The sequence below is a fragment of the Canis aureus genome, chromosome X, assembly GCF_053574225.1.
Source record: "Canis aureus isolate CA01 chromosome X, VMU_Caureus_v.1.0, whole genome shotgun sequence".
NCBI lineage: Eukaryota > Metazoa > Chordata > Mammalia > Carnivora > Canidae > Canis > Canis aureus.
In genome coordinates, this window is record NC_135649.1 from 49,428,498 (window position 1) to 49,446,682 (window position 18,185).

General features: G+C 37.7%; 1 protein-coding gene across 26 annotated transcripts in view; it reads left to right on the forward strand.

Annotated features, from left to right (window-relative positions):
• LOC144308451 (uncharacterized) overlaps positions 1-15,449 on the forward strand; it is a 54,143-nt gene extending 38,694 nt beyond the window's left edge. For 18 of the 26 annotated variants that reach the window (XR_013374918.1, XR_013374917.1, XR_013374913.1 and 15 more), the window contains 2 exons: positions 10,073-10,162; positions 13,330-14,062. The gene's annotated coding sequence lies outside the window, so the exon portion shown is untranslated. Of the gene's footprint in view, positions 1-10,072; positions 10,163-13,329; positions 14,063-15,194 lie in introns of those variants that run through there. The other 8 variants (XM_077888948.1, XM_077888950.1, XM_077888957.1 and 5 more) reach the window with 3 other exon arrangements.
• The last annotated feature ends 2,736 nt before the right edge of the window (positions 15,450-18,185 follow it).

The following is an 18,185-nucleotide window of genomic DNA, read 5'->3' on the forward strand; positions in this document are numbered from 1 at the left end:
TTTGGTTACTGTGATGTAACATGTTAATTGATTTGAGAAAATTGTACTATAACTGCATTCCTGGAATAAATTCCACTCGATTGTGTTGACTAATCCTTTTAATGTATTATTGAATTCAGTTTGCTGATATTTTGTTGAGGATTTTTGCATATATGTTCATTATGCATATTGGCTTGTAATTTTATTTTTTTGTACTATCTCTCTGGCTTTGGTATCAGAGTGATGCTGGTCTTATAGGATAAATTTGGAAACTTTCCTTCCTCTCCTATTTTTTGGAATAATTTGGGGAGAAAGAGTTTTAACTCTTCTTAAATGTTTGGTAGAATTCACCTATGAAACCACCTGGTCCTGACTTTTGTTCGTTGGGAAGATTTGATTACTGATTCAGTTTTCAAATTAGTAATTGACCTGTTCATATTTTCTGTTTCTTCCTGGTTAAGTCTTTGAAGATTGTGTTTCCAGGAATTTATCCATTTCTTTTAGGTTGTCTAATTCGTTGGCATATAATTTTTTGTAGTAGTCTCTTATAATTGTTTGTTTTTCTGTGGTGTCAGTTGGTACTTCTCTGTTATTTCTTATTTTACAGACTTGAAAGATCTGTCTTGATGAGCCTGGCTAAAGGTTTATCAGTTTTGTTCAAAGAACCAGCTCTTGGTTCCACTGATCTTTTCTATTGTTGTTTAGTCTCTTATTTCATTTCTTTTTCCTGTGAACTTTATTATTCGTTACTTCTAAATTTGGCCTTTGCAGTTCTTTTTCTAAAGGTATTGTTCTACACCTTAAGGTATAAGGTTAGGTTTTTTATTTGAGGTTTTCCTTTTTTTTGTTGACCTTTATTGCTATTAACTTCCCTATTAGAATTGCTTTTATTGTGTCTCAAGTATTTTTGGACCGTTGTGTTTTATTTTAATTTCCTCCATGTACTTTTTTTTTTCCTCCATGTATTTTTTGACTTGCTCTGATTTCTTCAGTGACCCATTGGTTATTTAGTAGCATTAGCATGTTAGCCTCCCTGTGTTTGTGTTTTTTTCCAGTTTTTTGTTATAATCAATTTCTAGTTTTATATTGTTGTGGTCAGAAAACATGCTTGATATGATTTCAGTCTTCTTAAATTTACTGAGTTTTGTGTCCCAACGTGTGATTTTTGCTGGAGAATGTTACATGTGCATTAGAAAAGGATGTGCATTTTGCTGTTTTAGGATAGAATGTTCTGTATATATGTGTTAAGTCAACCTGATCTAATATGTCATTGAAAACCACTCTTTCCTTATTGATTTGGTGTTCAGATGACCTATGAATTGATTTAAATGGGCTGTTGAAGTGTACTATTTTGATTGCATTACTGGCAGTGTCTAGCTTTATGTCTACTAATATTTGCTTTCTATATTTAGGTACTCCTATGTTAGATGTATGGATATGTACCAGTGTTATATCCTCTTATTGAATTGATCCCTTGATCATTATGTAATACTCTTTCTTGTCTCTTGTTACAGGATTTTTAATTAATTTTTAAATTTTAATTCCAGTGTAGTTAACATAGTGTTATATTAGTTTCATGTGTAGAATATAGTGATTCAGCAATTCTAAACATTACTCAGTGCTCATCATGATAAGTGTACTTTAAATCCTCATCACCTATTTCACCCATCCCTGCCCCACTTCCCTTCTGGCAACCATTAGTTCTCTATAATTGAGTAGGTTTCTTGGTTTGTCTCTCTTCTTTCCTTGTTTTTGTTTCTTAAATTCCACATATGAATGAAACCATATGGTTTTTGTCTTTCTCCAATTTTTATATCACTTAACATTATCCTTTCTGGCTCCATCCATGTCATTGCAAATGGCAAGATTTCACTCCTTTATGGCTGAATGATATTCCACTGTGTGTATATGTGTGTGTATATATGTATGTATATATGTATATGTATATGTACACACATATATACACACCACATGTACATACATATATACACACCACCTCTTTATCCACTTGTCTACTGATGGAGACTTGGGGTGCTTCCATAATCTGGCTATTGTAAATAATGCTGCTGTAAATATAGGGGTGCATGTATCCCTTTGATTTAGTGGGGTTTTTTTAAATTTTCTTTGGGTAAATACATAGTAGTGCAATTGCTGGATCAAAGGGTGGTTCTATTTTTAATAAAAATAAACATTTTTCTTTTTAAACTTTTAATAATACTGTTTTGCACAGTGGCTGCACCAGTTTGCATTCCCACCAACGGTGCATGAGGGTTCCTTTTTTCTCCACATCCTTGTCAACACCTGTTGTTTCTTGTGTTGTTGATTTTAGCCATCCTGATAGGTGTGAGGTGATATTGTAGTTTTGATTAGCATTTCCCTGATGGTAAGTGATGATGAATAACATCCTTTCATGTGTCTGTTGGCCACCTGTATATCTTTGGAGAAATGTCTCTTCATGTCTTGTGCCCCTTTTAAACTGGATTGTTTTTTTTTGGGGGGTGTTAAGTTTTAGAAGTTCTTTATATATTTTAGATACTAACCTTTTATTGAATATGTCATTTGTAAATATTTTCTCCCATTCAGTAGGTTGTCTTTTAGTCATTCTATGTGTTCTTCGCTATGCAGAAGCTTTTTATTTGATTTAGTTCCAATAGTTTATTTTTGCTTTTGTTTCCCTTGCCTTAGAAGACATATCTAGGAAAAGGTTGCTACACACAGCCAGTGTCAGAGAACTTACTGCCTGTGATCTATTCTATAGTTTTTTGGTTTCAGGTTTCACATTTAGGTCTTTAATCCATTTTGAGCCTATTCTTATGTATAGTACAAGGAAGTGGTCCCCTTTCATTCTTTTGCATGTAGCTGTCCAGTTTTCCCAACACCATTTGTTGAAGAGACTGTCTTTTTCCCATTGCATATTCTTGCCTCCATTGTTGAAGATTAATTCATCATATAGTTGTGGGTTCATTTCTGTGTTTTCTATTATGTTCTGTTGATTTATGTGTCTATTTTTGTGCTGGGGCCATAATGCTTGATTGCTACAGCTTTGTAACTTAATGTCTGGGATTGTGATACCTCAAGTTTTATTTTTCTTTTTCAAGATTGTTTTTGCTATTTGGGGTCTTTTGTGGTTGCATACACATTTTAGGATTGTTTGTTCTAGTTCTATGAAAAATGCCCTTGGTATTTTGGTAAGGGTTAAATTAAATCTGTAGCTTGCTTTAGATAGTATAGACATTTTAACAATATTTGTTCTTCCAGTCCATGAACATGGAATATGTTTCCATTTCTTTCTTCATAGTTTTCTAGCTTTCAGAGTATAGGTGTGTCATCTCTTTGGTTAAGTTTATTTCTAGGTATCTTAATTGGTTTTGGTGCATTTGTAAATACGATTGATTGTTTTCTTAGTTTCTCTTTCTGCTGCTTCATTATTAGTGTGTAGGAATCTAAAGATTTCAATACATTGATTTTGTATCCTACAACTTTATTGAAATCTTTTATCAGTTCTAGTAGTTTTTTAGGTGGAGTCTTTAGGTGTTGTACATATAATGTCATCTGCAAATCATGAAAGTGTTACTTCTTCCTTACCATTTGGATGCCCTTTATTTCTTTTTTGTTGTCTGATTGCTAGGAATTCCTGGCAAGGACTTCCAGTACTATGTTGAATAAAAGTGGTGAGAGTAGATAGCCCTGTCTTGTTCCTGACCCTACAGGAAAAACTTTCAGTTTTTCCCATTGAGGATGATATTAGCTGTGGGTTTTTCATATATGACCTTTATTATGTTGTATATCCCCTCTAAATCTACTTTGTTGAGGGTTTTTATCATGAATGGATGCTGTACTTTGTCCAATTCTTTTATGCATCTATTGAAATGGTTGTGTGGTTCTTATCCTTTCTTACATTACTCTAGTGTATCACATTGATTGATTTGCAAATATTGATCCTCCCTTGCAACTCAGGAATAAATCCCACTTGATTGGTGAATGATTTTTTTAATGTATTCCTGGATTTGGTTTGCTAGTATTTGTTGAGAATTTTTACATCTGTGTTCAACAAAAATATTAGCCTGTAGTACTCTTTTTTTGGGGTGTTTTTATCTGGTTTTGGTATCAGGGTAATGATGACCTCCTAGAATGAATTTGAAGTTATCCTTCCTTTTCTATTTTTTCAAATAGTTTTAGAAGAATAGATATTAACTCTTCTTTAAATGTTTGGTAAAATTTATCTTTGAAGGTCCTGGATTTTGTTTATTGGGAGTTTTTGAACTGCTGATCAATTTCACTGCTGGTTATCTGTTTGCACAAATTTTTTATTTCTTCCTGTTTCACTTTTGGTATGTTATATGTTTCTAGGAATTTATTCCTTTTAGGTTGTCCAAATTTGTTGCCATATAATTTTTCATAATATTCTCTTAGAATAGTTTGTATTTCTGTGGTGTTGTTATTTTTTCTTCTTTCATTTGTGATTTTGTTTATTTAGACCTGCCTATTTTTTTTTTTTTGATGAGTCTGGTTAGAGGTTTATCAGTTGTATTGATTTTTTTAAAAAACCAGCTTCTGATTTCATTGATCTGTTCTGTTGTTGTTGTTGTGTGTGTGTGTCTTTAGTTTCTGTATCATTTTTTTTTCTGCTCTAATATTTATTATTTCCTTCCTTCTGCTGGACTTGGGTTTTTTGTTTATTTTTCTTATTGGAGTTCAATTTGCCAACATATAGCATAACACCCACTGCTCATCCCGCCAAGTGCCCCACTCAGTGCCCATCACCCAGTCACCCCAACCCCCCGTCCACCTCCCCTTACACTACCCCTTGTTCATTTCTCAGCGTTAGGTGTCTCTCACGTTTTGTCACCATCACTGATATTTTCACTCATTTTCTCTCCTATGCCTTTATTCCCTTTCACTACTTTTTATATTCCCCAAATGAATGAGACCATATAATGTTTGTCCTTCTCCAATTGACTTCACTCAGCATAATACCCTCCAGTTCCATCCACGTTGAAGCAAATGGTGGGTATTTGTTGTTTCTAATGGCTGAGTAATATTCCATTGTATACATAAACCACATCTTCTTTATCCATTCATCTTTCGATGGACACCGAGGCTCCTTCCACAGTTTGGCTATTGTGGACATTGCTGCTAGAAACATCGGGGTGCAGGTGTCCCGGCGTTTCATTGCATCTGAATCTTTGGGATAAATCCCCAACAGTGCAATTGCTGGGTCGTAGTGCAGATCTATTTTTAACACTTTGAGGAACCTCCACACAGTTTTCCAGAGTGGCTGTACCAGTTCATATTCCCACCAACAGTGTAAAAGGGTTCCCTTTTCTCTACATCCTCTCCAACATTTGTGGTTTCCTGCCTTGTTAATTTTCCCCATTCTCACTGGTGTGAGGTGGTATCTCATTGTGGTTTTGATTTGTATTTCCCTGATGGCAAGTGATGCAGAACATTTTCTCATGTGCATGTTGGCCATGTCTATGTCTTCCTCTGTGAGATTTCTGTTCATGTCTTTTGCCCATTTCATGATTGGATTGTTTGTTTCTTTGGTGTTGAGTTTAAGAAGTTCTTTATAGATCTTGGAAACTAGCCCTTTATCTGATATGTCATTTGCAAATCTCTTCTTCCATTCTGTAGGTTGTCTTTTAGTTTTGTTGACTGTATCCTTTGCTGTGCAAAAGCTTCTTATCTTGATGAAATCCCAATAGTTCATTTTTGCTTTTGTTTCTTTTGCCTTTGTGGATGTATCTTGCAAGAAGTTGCTTTGGCCAAGTTCATAAAGGGCGTTGCCTGTGTTCTCCTCTAGGATTTTGATGGAATCTTGTCTCACATTTAGATCTTTCATTCATTTTGAGTTTATCTTTGTGTATGGTGAAAGAGAGTGGTCTAGTTTCATTCTTCTGCATGTGGATGTCCAATTTTCCCAGCACCATTTATTGAAGAGACTGTCTTTCTTCCAATGGATAGTCTTTCCTCCTTTAACGAATATTAGTTGACCATAAAGTTCAGGGTCCACTTCTGGGTTCTCTATTCTGTTCCACTGATCTATGTGTCTGTTTTTGTGCTAGTACCACACTGTCTTGATGACCACAGCTTTGTAGTACAATCTGGTGTGTTTTTCATTTCAGTTATATTCTTCATGTGTGATTAGTTCTTTTTCTATTTTCTCTGTTGAAATTCTGAGTCCATCTATTCTTTCACATCCAGTGTGTTTCCTTATGGCCATTACTGTGAACTTTTTATCAGGTAGATTGCTTATCTCCATTTGTTTAGTTCTTTTTCTGAGATTCTGTTTTGTTCTGTCAGAGTATATTCCTCTCTCCTCATTTTGTTTGAGGTTTTGTTTCTTCCTGTGAATTATGCAGAATAGCTACTTCTATAATTGAAGGAATAGTCTTATGTAGATACATTCCCTGTATAGACTATGTATGCCTGGTTTCTTTGGCTGAGGCTGGAGCTGTAGTGGGTACAGCATGGGAATCCTGGGACATTCCACACAGTGGGTGCCCTAACAGGGCATCTGGAGTTGAAGCAGGCATGGGCCATGGGGTCCTGGGGTGCTCCCCACAGTGGACACTCGCAAGATTGTAAGATCCAAAGTGGGTGCCGGCTGAGTGGTTTGAGGGTACTTTATTAATGGGATACACTTGCAGGCTGGTTGGACCTAAAGTGTCTGTGGGCTGGGAAGCTTTGTGATATTCTATGAATGGTTGCCCTGGTGGGTAACTGGAGCTGATGTGGTTGTGGCTGGGAGGTTTCATGGCACTTCATGCAGGGATTGCCCTGGGATATTGGAGCTGAATTAGGTGTGGGCCTGAAATGTTCCAGGATTCTTTGTACTTGTGACACCTTGGTCAGTTGGCTGGAACTGTAATGGTCACTGTCTAGGAGTGTCCTACTGTATGTCCCGCTGGAGTTGTCTTGGTGGGTTGGCTGGAGCTCAGGGTGGTTTCAAGCAGTTGGACCATCTTGGTTAATCTGGGACTGGTGTGGGCTGGGCCTACTACTTGTTGAGCAGCTAAATGGCTAGGGTACCTAAACCCTGTTCCCATCTTCACTGTTAATGTGGAAGGGGAATGTAAACAATGGTGCCACCAGTCCCTTTGATTCCAGAGAGTTCTTGCAGCAACCCTGCTCTTTGAGCTTTAGAACTTGTTCTCTGATATTTCTGTTGCTCTTTAAAGCCATAGCTTTTGTTTGTTTGTTTGTTTGTTTTGGTATTCTAAGGTGCCTGGGGCTGGTGCATTCTTTTTTTTGTTAAATGTATTTATTTATTCATGAGACACACACACACAGGCAGAGACACAGGCAGAGAGAGAAGCAGGCTCTTCTCAGTGAGCCTGATGTGGGACTTGATCCAGGACCTTGGGATTATGCCCTGAGTGGAAGGCCGATGCTCAATTGCTGAGCCACCCAGGCATCCCCAGACCAAGTTTTAAAATACCAACTACTATTGATGCTTCCTTACCCCAAATTTAGTGTACAGTTTCCATAAGATTATTCATCAAGGGCAAATACAAATCTTAAAAGTCTTCTCCATAAATATTAGTTAAAAGCTTTATGTATCTGATTTCTTGGGTTCTGCTCATGGGTCAACCAGTGGTCACATTATCTCAATGACCTTCTTCAGCAGCTCACTAAGCAGAAATTCTGCATGTAATATATCTTCAGAAGTTAGAAAGGGCTTTAATGGTTGATTTGTTCATTGGTTGAAATATGGACCAAAAGATGGCCCACCTTACGTGAATTGGAAATGTCCCATCTCTCTTGGTTTAATGTAGAGGAAGGAGTTTAGAGGCTTAGATTGGAATGTTCAAATGGATTTGTCACTTAAGATGTACTCATCCATACTGGGAGGGTCCAGAAGACATACCTTTCACTAATACTTTGAGAAATAATTTTGTGAGTGGAGCTCTAGCATCCTTTTTTAAAAAGTATTTTATTGGGCAGCCCGGGTGGCTCAGTGGTTTAGCGCTGCCTTCAGCCCAGGGCCTGATCCTGGGGACCTGGAATCGAGTCCCACGTCGGGCTTCCTGCATGGAGCCTACTTCTGCTTCTGCCTGTATCTCTGCGTGTCTCTCTCTCTCTCTCTCTCTCTCTCTCTCTCTCTCTCTCTGTGTGTGTGTGTGTGTCATGAATAAATAAATAAAATCTTTAAAAATATATTTTATTAAATTTAGTTTGCCAACATATAGTATAACACTCAGTGCTCATCCCATCAAGTGCCCTCCTTAGTGCCCATGACCCCGTTACCCCATCCTTTCACCTTCTTCCCCTTCTGCAACTCTTTGTTTCCCAGAGTTAGGAGTCTCTCATGGTTTGTCTTCCTCTCTAATTTTTCCTCACTCAGTTTCCCTTCTTTCCCTTATAGTCCCTTTCACTATTTCATATATTCCATATATGAGTGAAACCATATGATGATTTTCTTTCTCCGATTAACTTATTTCACTGAGCATAATACCCTCCAGTTCTATTCATGTGGAAGCAAATGGTAGGTATTCATCCTTTCTGATGGCTGAGTAATATTCTATTGTGTGTGTATGTATGTGTGTGTGTGTGTGTGTGTATATATACACACACCACATCTTCTTTATCCATTTATCTGTTGAAGGATATGATGGAGCCCTAGTATCCTTAAAGAGCTCTGTGATTGCTCTTCTCTGTAGGCCAGAACTTACAGTGGGAATTACAGACACTCAGTTGGAAAACCTAAATGCAATGGGAGTAATTGGATCCTGGGATGGCAGGGGCCAAGTAGTGGCTCTCAAACCCCAAAGGGAAGGTGGGTGTGGTTATTGTAATGGACAGTAGAGTCAAACAGCAGATTTTTATGATTCATGCAGACTTATGGCACTGACTAGTTATTGTGTTCTAAAAAGTGAAATAAATAGGAAGCCTACTAGAGTCTTACTTGGTTTGTATAAACAGAAAAGTTATAGGTCACATAAACAAAATTCTAACTCATATCCTAAAAATCAAGAGTCACAACTTCTCAATAAATTCCCACACTTGAGGCAGTTGGCAAGCCCAGAACCCTTTGAATGAAGGGGAGGCCAGTTCCCTTGAGGAAGGACCTCAGTACATTGAAATTTTATACTGTTACTCTATAGGACCAACATGAGGTAACTACATTGAACAAGAGGAAATAATCAGACCTTTCAGGGACTACTAGGCACTGACTTTGAACTGACACTGATTTTAGGAGACTTGAAACATCTCTGTGGCCCTGCAATCAGAGTATGGGCCTATAGATGTCAGGTGATCAATGGGGTTTTACCTCAGGTCTGTCTCACAGTGAGTCCAGTGGGTCCCCAAACCCATTCTGATTATTTCCTCAGTTCCAGACTGTATAGCTGGAATAGACACACATAACAGCTGGCAGACTCCCCATATTGGTTTCCTGATCTGTGGAGTGAGGGCTATTATGGTGGGAAAGGCCAAATAGAAGCTATTAGAACTGCCTCTACCTGGGAAAATAATAAATCAAAAATACTTCAATAATAATTTTTTAAAAGTCCACATTACTGGAGGGATTGTAGAGACTAGTGCCACCATTGAGGAGGTGAAAGATGCAGGAGTGGTGATTTCTACCACATCCCCCTTCAACTCTTCTATTTGACCTATGCAGAAGACAGATGGAGAATGATAATGGGTTATTTTAAGCCTAACTAGGTAGTGATTGCAGTTGCAGGTGCTGTACCAGATGTGTTTTCATTGCTTGAGCAAATTAACAGATTACATGGCACATAGTATGCAGCTATTGATTTGGGAGATGCATTTTTTCTCTATCCCTGTCCATAAGGCCCACCAGAAGCAGTCTGCTTTCAGTTGGCAAGGCCAGCAGTATACTTTCACTGTTGTACTTCAGGGGTACATCAACCATCAAGCTCTATGTCATTTAGTTTACAGGGATTGTGATTGCCTTTACCTTCCACAAGATGTCATGCTGTTCTCTTGTATTGATGACATTATGCTAATTGGACCTAGTGAGTGAGAATTAGCAACTAGTCTAGACTTACTAGTGATATAGTTGTATGCCAGAGGGTGGGAAATAAATTCAACTAAAATTCGGGGATCTTCTCTCTGAAATTTCTAGGGATCCAGTGGTGTGGAGCATCAACATTGAGACATCTCAGGTGAAGGATAAATTATATTTGGTCCCTTTTATGATCAAGAAAGAGGCACGGTACATAGTGGGGCTCTGGATTTTGGAAGGAACATGTTTTTCATTCGGTTGTGTTACTCCAGTCCATTTACTGAGTGGCCTGGAAAGTTGCTAGGTTTGACTGAAATCCAGAACAAGAGAAGGCTCTGCAATAGTCCAGGCTCCTGAGCAAGGTGTATTGCACTTGGGCCATATGATCCAGAAGATCAGTGGTGCTTGAAGTGTTAGTGACAGAGATGGTATTTGAAACCATTGGTAGACTTCTATAGGTGAATTGCAGCATAGTCCTTCAGATTTTGGAGGAAGACCCTGCCAACATCTGGAGATAAATACTATCCTTTTGAGAAACTGCTCTTGGCCTGCTACTGGGCCTGAGACTGAACACTTGACCAGGGACCACCAAGTTACCATATGACCTGAGCTACCTTTCATGAACTGAGTGTTGTCTGACCCAGCAAGCCTCAAAGTTGGGCATGCAAAACAATACTCCATCATCAAATGGAAGTGATATATATGTGATCAGGCCCAAACAGGCTCTAAAGACACAGACTACATGACGAAGTAGCCCAAATGCCCATGGACCCCACTCCTGCTATGCTGCCATTTCTCTCCCAGCCTGTATTGATTGCTATAATCAACTGGCAGGAAGAGAAGACTAGGCCCTGGTTTATAGATGGTTCTACATGATATGCCAGGTACCACTCAAAAGGGGACAGCTGCAGCACTGTGGCTTCTCTCTGGGACATCCCTGAAGGACAGTGGTAAAGGGAAATCCGTCTAGTGGGCAGAACTTCAGGTAGTACCTCTGATTATTCAATTTATCTTGGAAAGAAAAATGACCAGATGTGTGATTATATACCAGTTCATGGGCTGCAGCCAATGGTCACGAACTTTGAAAGGAACATGATTAAAAAATTGGTGACAAACAAATTTAGGGAAGAGGTATGTGGATAGACCTCTCTGGGAAAAAGATGTGAAGATATTTATATCATGTGTGAATCTTCACCAAAGATTTGGTTTCCTCACCAGAGGAATATTTTAATGATCAAGTGGGTAGGATGGCCCATTCTGTGGATACCATTCACCTCTTTTTCCAGCCACTTCTGTCATTGCCCAGTCAACTCATGAACAAAGTGGCCATAGTGTTAGGATGGTGGTTTATACATAGGCTTAGCAACATGGACTGCCATTTACCAAGCCCAGCATGGCTATGGCCAACACTGAGTGTGCAGTCTGCCAACAGTAGAGACCAAAACTGAGCGCCTTATATAGTACTGTTCCTATATGGTACTATATGGCTGATTATACCAGCAGCTACCTGGTGGCAGGTTGATTACATTAGATTGCTCCCATCTCGAGGGAGGGGCAGCATTTGTCCTTACTGGGATAGACATACTAGATATAGTTACAGATTTGCCTACCATGCATGCAATGCTTCCTCCAAAACTACCATCTGTGGACTTAAAGAATGCCTTATTCACCATCATGGTATTTCACAGAGCATTGCCTGCAGATCAGGGAACTCACTTCACAGCAAAGGAAGTATGACAGTGGGCTCATGGTCATGGAATTCACTGGTCTTACTATATTCCCTATCCTGAAGCAGCTTGCTTCATTTAACAGTGGAATGACCTTTTTAAGAGTTATAGTACCAGCTAGGTGGCAGTACTTTGCTAGCCCTTCCAGAAAGTTGTATATGCTCTGAATAAATGTCCAATATGTGGTGCTGTTTTTCCAACAGCTAGGATTCACAGGTCCAGGAATCAAGAGGTGGAAATGAAAGCTCACCACTCACTATTATCATAATGACCCATAAATTTTTGCTTCCTGTTCTCATAATGTTCTGCTGGCCTAGAGGCCAGGGGGAGGAAAGTTTCTACTGGGACACACAACAATGATTCCATTGAGCTGGAAGTTAAGACTGCCATTGGGCCACTTTGGCCTCCTCATGCCTCTAAATCAACAGGCAAAGAAAAGAGTTGTGGCATTGCCTGGGATGATTGTTCCTGACTATCAAGGGGAAATTGGATTACTACTACACAGTGGAACTTAGGAAAAGTATGCCTGGAATAGTCTTTTAGGATGTTTCTCAGTATTACCATGCCTTGTGATCACAATCAATGGAAAACCACAACAAACCAATCCAGGCAGGACTACTAATGGCCCACACCATTCAGAAATGAAAGTTAGGGTTACCCTGCCAGCTAAAGAAAAATGGCCAGCTGAGGTAGGTGTTCACTGAAGGCAAAGGGAATACAGAATGTGTATTAGAAGAAGGTAGTTATAAATCCCACCTACAACCATGACTAGTTACAGAAATGAGAACTGTAATGATCATCAATACTTCCTCATTTTGTTACAAATAGGTTTGTCATATATACACATAAATTACATAAATATCTTTGTTTCTTATTCCCTTATCATGAATTGACTTTATATCCGTTCTTAAGTGTTGTTAATTTTGCTAATTTTATTTAAGTTACAGAAGAGTAAACACTGCTCAAGGACTCTACCTCATCTTCTGGAGAAAGGATTAATACATTTTCAGTTACATGCAGGAGAGCTGTATCATGTTAGGTAGAATTATGACCTTGTTATTGTTTTTATTTGGAGATAAGTATGGTTTAAGGAGATATATATATGGTGCCAAGTTGACAAGTCACGGACTTATGTTGGTTAGTTTTACGTATCACCATGACTAGGCTACAGGATGCTCAGATAGTTGGTAAAACATTATTTCTGGATGTGTCTATGAAGATGTTTCCAGAGTAATTAGCATTTGAATTAGTAGACTGAATAAAGACCAGGCTCACCAATATGGGTGGGCATCATCCAATCCATTGAGGGCCTAAATAGAACAAACAGAGGAAGGGCAAATTTACTCTTTGCTTCAGTTGGACTATCCATCTTCTCCTGACCTTGTAGGTTGGTACTCCTGGCTCTTGGGCCTTTATTTTTTTTTAATTTTTATTTATTTATGATAGTGAGAGAGAGAGAGAGAGAGAGAGAGAGGCAGAGACACAGGCAGACTCCATGCACTGGGAGCCCGATGTGGGACTCGATCCCGGGTCTCCAGGATCGCGCCCTGGGCCAAAGGCAGGCACCAAACCGCTGTGCCACCCAGGGATCCCGGCTCTTGGGCCTTTAGACACAGACTGGAACTTACACCATTGATCTCTCATTTTCAGGCCTCTGGATTCAGACTGAATTACATCACCAGCTTTCCGTGTTCTCCAGCTTAAAAACGGCAGATCTTGGGATTTCCTGGCCTCCATAATCACATGAGCTAATTTATAACAGTCCTCATAGCTATATGGCTGTATCTGTATCTGTAGCTCTATATCAATTCATCCATCCTATTGGTTCTGTTTCTCTGGAGAACCCTGACTAATGCAATATGGAATCTAAAACAGTCAAATTCATAGCAAAGAATAGAAAGGTTGTTGCCAGCGGCTAGGATGAGGGGGAAATGGGAAAAGAGTACAAAGTTTCAGTTATGCATGATAGGAAGTCCTAGAGATCTAATGTATAGCATAATGACTAGTTAGAAATATTGTATTGAAAACTTGAGATTTACTAAGAGGTGTTCTCACCACACCCACAAAAAGGTAATTATATTAGATGATGGCTATGGTGATTTACTTGATTGTGGTGGTCATTTCACAATGTATACATTTATCAAAACATCACAGGACGCCTGGGTGGCTCAGTGGTTGAGCTTCTGCCTTTGGCTCAGGTCGTGATCCCGGGGTCCTGGGATCAAGTCCTGCATCACGCTCCCCACAGGGAGCCTGCTCTTCCCTCTCCCTCTGCCTCTCTCTGTGTGTCTCTCGTGAATAAATAAAATCTTTAAAAAAAAAACCCACAAAAGTGTATACCTTAAATATATACAATTTTGATTTGTCAGTTCCATCTTATTAATCCTGAAACAAACAAGAATATCCAGGTCAGAAGGAAAGGAGTAAAACTATATTTACTTTCAGAAGACATAATTTTCTATATAATTTCCTAAGGAATCTACACACACAAAACTTTTGGAACTAATAAGTGAGTTCAGGGGATCCCTGGATGGCTCCGCGGTTTAGTGCCTGCCTTCTGCCCAGGGTGTAATCCTGGAGTTCTCGGATCGAGTCCCACATCAGGATCCCTGCATGGAGCCTGCTTCTCCCCCTGCCTGTGTCTCTGCCTCTTTCTCGCGCTCTCTCGCTGTCTCTCATGAATAAATAAATAAAATCTTTAAAAAAATAAGTGAGTTCGGAAACATTGCAGGATACAAGACCAATATAAAAATCAGTTGTACTTCTTTATATTAGCAATTAATAATCCAAAAATGAATTAAAATAACTATTTACAATAGCATCAAAAAGAATAAAATATTAGGATAACCAAGGAAATGAATGACTTGTACACTGAAAATTACAAAATATTGGATTAAATTAAATTAAAAGATATTCTATGTTTATAGATCGGAGGGCTTAATATTGTTAAGATGCTAGTACTACCCAAAATGATCTACTGATTCAATGTAATCTCTATCAAAATTTCAGATGCTTGTTTTTCCTTAACATTGGCAATCTGATCTTAACATTCATATGGAAATTCAAGGAACCTATAAGAGCTAAAAGAATCTTGAAAAAGAGCAACAAAGTTGGAGGACTCATTTCCCTGTTTCATAATTTACTACAAACCTATAGTAATCAGAGCAATGTGATACTGTCATGAAGATAGTTATATAGATCAATGGAATACAATTGAGAGTCCGGAAATAAACCAGTAGGTCTTGCTTTTCAATAAGAATGCCAAGACAATTCAATAGAAAAAAAAAAGCAATGTTTTCAACAAATCTTGCTGGGAGATTTGTAACCCTGTCTCACACTATATATGCATATTAACTCTGTATCAAAGACCTATATGTAAGAAGTGGAACTATAAAATTATTACTAGAAGGCATAGGTGTTTTTGTATTTTGGGGTAAATACAAATTGTGCAATTGTTGGATGTAGGGTAGTTTTATTTTTAACTTTTTAATGAAACTCTATACTTTTTTCCACAGTGGCTGCATCAGTTTGCATTTCCACTAACAGTGCAAGAGGTTTCCTTTTTCTCCACATCCTTGTCAATACTTGTTGTTTTTTTATTTTAGCCATTCTGATAGATGTGATGGTGAAATAGGTGATGAAGATTAACAAGTGCATTTGTGATGAGCACTGGGTGATGTATGGAATTATTAAATCACTATATTGTACACCTGAAACTAATACAACACTGTATGTTAATTATACTGGAATTAAAATAAAAACAATTTAAAAAGTCATAAGTGTACGTGTTCTTGTACTTAGATTAGGTCATGGCTTTTTAGATTTGGTACCTAAAGGAAAAATAACAAAAGAGAATATAAATTATGTTTATCAAAATTTAAGAATTTCTTTTCTTCAAATGACACTAAAATTTTACTCATTGAAAATTCATGTAAGGAATTTTCTATAAAAAATTCATGTTCAATAAAATTAAAAGCAAATCCACAAAAATATTTGCATCATATATCTGGTTAGAGTCTAGTATCTAGAATGTGTGAACTCTTAACATTCATTTAAGAGTTCTTTCAACTCAAGACCTACAACCTGGGGCACCTGGGTGGCTCAGTTAAGTGTCCGACACTAGATTTGGGCTCAGGTCTTGATCTCAGGGTCATGAATTCAAGCTCCACATTGGGCTCCATGCTGGGTGTGGAGCCTACGTAAATGACAAAATGAAACACATACAACCCAACTTAAAAATGGACAAAGGATTTGAATTTTTCCAAAGAAGATATATAAATGACCAATAAGCACTTGAAAAGATGCTATCATCAGTTGTTAGAGAAATACAAGTCAAAACAACAATGAGATTCCACTTGACACACAGAAGTGAGGCTATAATAGAAGATAGGGGCTCTTGGGTGATTTAGTTGGTAAAACATCTGACTCTTGATCTCAGTTCAGATCTCAATGTCAGGGTCATGAGTTCATTCCCTATGTTGGGCTCCGTGGGAGTGTGGAGCCTACTTAAAAAAAGAAAGAATAACAAATGATAACGACAGAGAAATTGGAAACCTCATATATTGCTAGTAGTAATGGGAAATGGTGCAACTGCTATGTGAAACAAAACATCAAAAGGTTAAGCATTGAGTTAACATAGACAAATTCCATTCCTAGGTATATATGCAAGAGAAGTGAAAACATGTTCATAAAAAATTATACACAAATGTTCATAGCAGCATTCCTGATAATTTCCAAAAAGTGGGAACAATCTAAATGTCAATTAATGGATAAACAAATGTGACATTTCCATACAATGAAATATTATTCAGGCATTCAAAACAGCGAAGTACTGATATATGATTTAACATAGATGAAATTAACATGCTCAGTGTGGGTGACAGAAATGAGACTCCTAACTCTGGGGAACGAACAAGGGATAGTGGAAGGGGAGGTGGGCGGGGGGTTGAGGTGACTGGGTGACGGGCACCAAGGGGGGCACTTGACTGGATGAGCACTGGGTGATATGCTATATGTTGGCAAATTGAACTCCAATAAAATAAATAAATAAATAAATAAATAAATAAATAAATAAATAAATAAGAAAAAACATGCTACATGAAAGAAGCGAGTCACAAAGAACCCTATAGTTTATATGAAATGTGCGTAATAGGCAAAAACATAGCTGGAAAGTAAATTATTGGTTGCATAGGAATATAGTGGGGAGCATGGTGGGCAAGAGAATGCTAGTTGGTATAGACTTTTTAAAAGGCAGTGAATGTATTTTAAAATTAATTGTGGTAAGAGTTCTTAACACTAACATACTAATTCACAAATGCATGCTTTATGAGGTTGGATTTTATGTTATCTAAGTTATATCAGTAAAATGTATGCCTGTAACAAAAACCCCAGGACCATATATCACTTCATTAGTAAATTCTAATTATTTAAAAAAGAATATCAATTTTATATAAACTCTTCAAAAAATAAAAAAAAGGAACAGCTTCAGCTTTATTCTGTGAAACCAGTATTACCTTGATGCCAAAAGTAGCCAAACACTTCACATAAAATATAAAACTACAGAACAATATTCCTTATGAATATAAATGTAAAAAAAACCAACAAAATAACAGTTCCTTCTATTCCTGGTATACTAAGACTTAAAAAATAGCTTTATTTAAATTCACATGTAAGTATTAAGTTTTCTCAAGAACTGATACTGGTTTTTTAAGCCTATTAATACAATGGATTACACTGATATTTAAATATTGGACAAACCTTACATAGTTGGAAAAACTGGTCCTGGTATATAATTATTTCTATACATTTTTGGGTTCGATTTGTTATTTTTTTTGAAAACCTAAATGAAAAGATATTTATAAATTTTTTGTATATATAGTATTACCATACAATGGAATATTATTCAGCCATAAAAGTAATGATATATTGATATGTGCCCCATGGTTGAAGCTTAAAATCATTATGCTAAACAAAACAAGCCAGTCTTAAGCAATCATGATTTCATGATTTCATTCTTATGAAATATCCAGAATAGGGAAATCTGTAGACACAGAAGATTAGTGGTTTAGGGTTTGGAAAGATGAGGGCAGCTAAATTTTACAGGGTTCCTTTTTGAGGTGATGAAAATGCTCTAAAATTGACTGGTGGTAGTTGCCCATATCTGTAAATATATTAAAAACCACTAAGTTGTACACTTTAAATGGGTCAATTGTGTGGCATGTGAATTATAAATTACTAAATCTATTTAAAGAAAAAGAATGAATAGACTCATGGGTAGTGTCATCAGCAAGATAGGATAGGAAGCCCCAGAACCTCCACCCACACAAACACCAACTTAACACAGTACACAGACCAATTGCCTTTGTAGGATATCAAGAGAACAGTTAAGAGGTTCCAGCACCCCAGGTGAGTATGAAGCCAACTGCATCAAAGCCTGACAGAAAAATTCATGGTAGGGGTGCCTGAGTGGCAGTCTGTTAAGTGTCTCTCTTTGGCTCAGGTCATGA